This window comes from Ahaetulla prasina, chromosome 15, assembly GCF_028640845.1.
Source record: "Ahaetulla prasina isolate Xishuangbanna chromosome 15, ASM2864084v1, whole genome shotgun sequence".
In the NCBI taxonomy this organism is placed as follows: domain Eukaryota; kingdom Metazoa; phylum Chordata; class Lepidosauria; order Squamata; family Colubridae; genus Ahaetulla; species Ahaetulla prasina.
In genome coordinates this window covers 114,764-120,345 of record NC_080553.1, presented here as the reverse complement: position 1 = coordinate 120,345, position 5,582 = coordinate 114,764, and the positions used below count along the sequence as shown (strand labels likewise).

The window sequence follows — 5,582 nt, the reverse complement described above, 5'->3', positions numbered from 1 at the left end:
TCAAAATACGGCTTTCTTCCTTCACTGTCTCTTTGTTCCACTTTCCTCATTGCTCTGATGTGATCACTGAAAGGCCAATTGTGACTCTTCAATAGGCTGTGAAATAATATACAAAAGGAAAACAGACGCATAAAATATTTTCTGTGTACGTATCACCCCCAAGACCGTTTTAGATTCCTTGCAACGCATGAAATTACATTCCTGAAAAATAAATCCAGAAGAGTTAGGTTTTCTTACCTTTATTATCAGATTTTGTTTTGGGTTCACACTTAGTAAAATCCTGTAAGATTTGGGGAGGAAGTTGCAGCCCAGCAGCCCTGCCCTGGAGGCCCAGATGGAGAAGACCAGAGGTGGGTTTCAGCAGGTTCTGACCAATTCTGGAGAACCAACAGCGGAAATTTTGAGTAGTTTGGAGAACCGGTAGTAAAAATTCTGACTGGCCTCGTCCCCATCTATTCTCTGCCTCCCAGGTCCCAGCTGATGGGGAGGAAATGGGGATTTTGCAGTAACCTTCCCCTGCCACGCCCACCAGGCCATGCCACGCCCACCAAGCCACACCCACAGAGCCAGTAGTAAAAAATTTTGAAACCCACCCCTGGAGAAGACCTTCCCCAGATGACCTGCATTGGGCAACCAAAGGGCCCCAAAGCCCCTGGCACTCTTATTGGCCTGGTTCAAAATCAAGGGAACTGGTTCAAAATCAATGGATTTATACTCTGGTTTCTCTTCAGATCGTATAAATCTTTCGCCTTTTACTAAAGATTTCCGTGGAGAGGAACATTTATGAGTTTCGATAAGTCATTAATTTGGCTGAGATGGCTAAAATCTCAGCTTTTTTAAAAGACAATACGCAGGAAAGATATTTAATGGAATGGAAAAAATGGATTGATTATCTACAAAACAGATATCAGATTAAGAAATATCAGATTGCCTTTGAATAATTAGGAAGTTATTTTATGTAATGGGGAGGGGGTTGGGAGATGAAAAGCTTTGGATGAGGTTAATTGGATTGGAAGGGAAAATTTTATTCTATGTTTGGTTTATGTATAACAATACCTTGTGATTGACCTGGGAAGCCGGGGGGGGGGGGAGGGGAAGGGAGGGGGGAAAAAGGGGGAAAATGTCTTTGTTGTTTTTTTTTAAAACTCTTTCAATAAAAAAAAAAAATCAAGGGAACCCCTTTCAAATTTTGTTTACTGGGCTTCCTCGATGTGCAGACACAATTGGGACTGGAATTCCCGTCATAAATTGTTGCAGTCGTAAGTCGAAGCGTTCCCAATTTATGACAAAAGGGCAAGTTCTGCTATCTGACAAGGAAAATAAATAAATATTCTTTTATAAAAGAAGGGGGAAAACTCCTTGATTCCCCGGTATTTTCTAGTGTTTAGTATCCCACTGCTTCCACCATCCAATGAGGGAAACGGTGACCTGGGATTTGAACCTGCCCCTCCTTGGATGTCCTTCAGTTCTGAGCACCCCGTCTTTGAGTAAGAGCTGTCGGTCTCCTTCGGCCACACCTCCCTTTGTAACATCCCCTCCCCAGTTTCTCCCTCCCCCCAGACCCCCAGAGGAGGGTCCTGTGCCAGACAATTTAAGCCCTCCTTGCTGTTTTTATTCCCAAGCGGGTCTGAGTTCCCTTAGACTCAGAAAATGAGAAAGAGGTGAGGAAGACTAGAGAAAAAGGCAAACTCTAAGAAATGATTATGTTAAATTTGGGCAATAACGAGGCAGGAGACCACACAAGTGACAACAGCTCTTTAGTTTATTGTGACCCAGCAAAAGACCAACAGCAAAAACCCCTCTTTAAATACTATTTTGGCTGAGGCATCAGCCAATCAGCAACGTGCTTGTTCCCGCCCAACTTCCCTCCTAAAGTTTAAATACATAACACTCTTCCCCTCCCAGAATGCATTGAGCCACTTCTTTGCATGGAATTTGCATGTTATTTTTCCACGTAGTCACGCAGGTAGCCAGGGCGTCTCCTAACTCTTTCTGACCTGCGCAATTCATTCTCTGGGAGTGAGTCGAGCTGCTCGGAGGGACTGTTTGTTCCTCCCAGCTCCTCCTCTGGGCCCTCCGGCCCTGGATTATTTGCAGAGTTGTCCCTGCAGTCTTTAGGAGGAATCGGTTGGCGTCGCTGGACCTCTTCAAGTTCAGATAAGTCCTCCGATCGCCGCGGGTTTAAGTTAGCTGTTGGTTCAAATATTGGGTAGTCAGGGTCTGGTTGCGCGGTTTCTGGTTTGTTTTGTACCCTTCTACGTAATTGATCTATGTGGCGCCTCCATACTCTGCCATCCCCCAGGTCCACTATATATGATTTTGGGCCTGTTATTCCAGTGATTGTTCCTGTAAGCCATGCTGGGCCTTCACTACAGTTATGTGCTCACACTAAATCACCCATTGTGACTTCCGGTGGCGCCACCTCTTCGCTGAGCTCCTAATTAAAGGGGCTCCGCACTGAACATCGTAAAAGCCAGGAAAAGCCGGCTTTAATCTCTTTCCCTGGATGAAAGGGAAAAGATAAGAGCTGCGGGGGGTGTGTGTAGTGGTAGACCTCCCCAGGGGCTTTGTTTTTAATTAAGCAGAGCCCTGAGGGTCGACAGTCCCATAAATATTCCTGCCATAAGCTCCGACTTCAGTGCGCACCTGCAAAAGCAGAAAAAGAAGAAAGTGTCCATCTCTGCTATTTGTCTTATCTTTATGGATCTCTTTAAGCAGACGGAATGAGTGCGAGCGAACAATTACTGGATTGCAAGTATTTTTGATCTCCTGACTTCTCCCTTTTAAAAAGAGAAACTTTTTTTTCTTTGTTTCAACTGACTCTTTAAGATGGCGCCTGAAAGGGAGTGAAAGTGACGAATGGAATTCTAAACAGCCTGTGTAACTAAGAAGATAAGAAATGTTATGTGTGGACTCTAATGAAGTGAAGTGAGCTTTCCTATACTTAAAGGGGAAAAGAGAAGCTTTTAGACTTATATTTTGTGAATCTTAAAAACTGAAATGGCTACTAAACCACCTAAGACTGGGGGTAGAAGGGGTTCTGAACCAGCTTTAGAAGATTTGATTAAAGAGCAAGGGAAAGTGTTTGAAGAAAGGTTTAAGGAGATTATGGATAATAATGAGAAAATAAGAGAAGAAATAAAAGAGAATAATAAAAAAATAAGAGAAGATATTTTGATGGCTTTTCAAGGTTTGGCAAAAAGACTGGAGGTGGTGGAGGAGGAGGTGCAAGAAATTGCTCAGTCAAATCAGCAAATAGAAAATAGAATGGGAGGAATGCAAATCAAATTGGACAAAAATGAAGATCAAGTGGTGGTGATGCAGTATAGAATGATGAAAGGAGCTCTGAGAATTAGGGGCTTGAATGAGGAGAAAGGGGAAGATTTAAAAAAAAATTTATCAGAAGCTCTGGCTGAACTTATTGAACTTGATCCACAAGAGGTTGCTTATCAAATTGACAAAATTTATAGAGTTAATTCCTGGATTGCTAGGCAAAAGAAACTTCCTAGAGACATTGTGGTTTATTTTTTGAAAAGAACAGTGAGGAATCAAATTTTGCAAGTTGCTTTTCAGAAAAACTTGAAAATAGGAGAACAGGAGCTGAAGGTCTTGAAAGAGATTCCTCCCAAGATGTTAAGGGATAGAAAGGACTTTACATTTTTTACACAAGAACTTAAGAAATACCAGATTCAATTTAGATGGGAGGTTCCAGTTGGTTTGACAGTGTATTATCAAGGAAGAAGATATCGTATTGACACAGTGCTTAAGGCCAAAGATTTTCTTTCCACCGTGCTGAAACTTGAAGTAGAAATAATAGGAAAAAGAATTCAAGAGACTCAAATGGGTGTGGAAGCTGAGGTGATTCCAGTGATGTTACCATCTGAGGAACAACCACAAGAACAAAGACTGACGAGGGGAGCCCTTAAGCGTAAAGAAAAGGAGCAACAAACTCAAAGTAAAGTTCAGGATTCTGCTACAGAAGCGGTGGGAGGAGCACGGCCGAAGATACGGGAGGACGATCTTCAGCTGATCGCTCAAAAGCTTCAGCAGGCCACTAATGGCAAATAAAATCTTTTTTTTTTATTCAAAAAGTTTTACAAAAATTTTTTTCCCCTTTCCCCCCCTCCTCTCCCTCCTTCACAACCCCTCCCCGACTTCCCGGAACGGGCACAAGGTATAGTTAAAAATAAAACAAACATATGCTAAAAAATTTTCATCCCAACTTAATTATACCCCTACAATCATCAATTCCTAACTTCCCCCAAAAACAATCAAGAATAATACATCATAATCATTCAAAAACAGTCTGATAACTCTTAGTCTGATATCTACGTTGAATATAGTCAATCCATTTTTCCCATTCCTTTAAGTATCTTTCTTGCGTATTGTCTTTCAAAAAGGCTGATATCTTTGCCATCTCAGCCAAATTGGCAACCTTCAATATCCATTCTTCTATTGTAGGTACTTCTTTTTTCTTCCAGTATTGTCCTATTAATAATCTTGCTGATGTTATTAGGTTTAAAATCAATTTAGTCTCAATTACTGTACAATCCGTAATAATTCCCAACAAAAAAAATTGCAGCAGGAACTTTATCTTCTTTTTCAAAACATTTTGTAAAATCCACCAAATTTTTATCCAAAAGGCCTTTATGTCCTTACAAGTCCACCAAATGTGAAAATATGTAGCGTCATCACAATTACATCTCCAACATTTTGCTTGCATATCTGGATACATACACGATATTTTTTTAGGATCTAAATGCCATCTATAAAACATTTTATAAAAATTTTCCCTCAGATTCTGTGCCTGCGTGAATTTAACATTTCTAACCCAAATTTTTCCCCAAGTTTCCAATAATATTGGCTCCTGAAAATTTTGTGCCCACTTTATCATACAGTCCTTTACCAAGTCCCTTTCAGAATCTATTTCAAGTAACACATTATACAATCTCTTTATATGCTCCTGAGACTGATTTCTAATTTGCTTTACCAAATTTCCCTCGTTCTGCTCTATACCAATTTTCTGATATTCCTTCCATCTAGCACGTAGTTGCTCATATTGAAACCAAGTATAATTCCTCCCTTCTTCATTTAATACCTGTAATGATTTTAATTGCAATCTACCTCCTTCAGCATACAAAAGTTCTTTATAAGTAATCATTTCCTGTTTCTGTTCTATATTTATATTCTCTATTGCATGTCTAGGGCTCGCCCATATAGGAATCTTGTATTCTAATTTATAGGAATATTTTTTCCAGACCCGCAAAAGAGCACTTCTCAACACATGATTCTTAAAAGCCCTATCCACTTTTCTTTCATAAAATAAGTGCGCATGCCATCCATATAACAAGTCATAACCTTCTATATTCAAAATTCTTTCCTCTGTTAAGTTAAACCAGTCACTTATTACTGAAAGGACTACCGCTTCATAATATAATTTAAAGTTAGGCATTCTTAAACCACCTCTTTCCCGTGAGTCCTGTATTATTTTCATTTTAACCCTCGCCTTTTTACCCTGCCATATAAATTTGTTAATCCCAATCTGCCAATCTTCCAAATTTTTATCCTTTTTAATTATTGGT

The 5,582-nt window shown here is 40.1% G+C and overlaps 1 non-coding gene across 1 annotated transcript; it reads left to right on the top strand.

The window, feature by feature from the left end:
- The first annotated feature begins 711 nt into the window (after positions 1 to 711).
- On the top strand, positions 712 to 831 carry LOC131185914 (U5 spliceosomal RNA). The gene has a single exon (XR_009152254.1). It is a non-coding gene; the product is annotated as a U5 spliceosomal RNA (small nuclear RNA).
- The last annotated feature ends 4,751 nt before the right edge of the window (positions 832 to 5,582 follow it).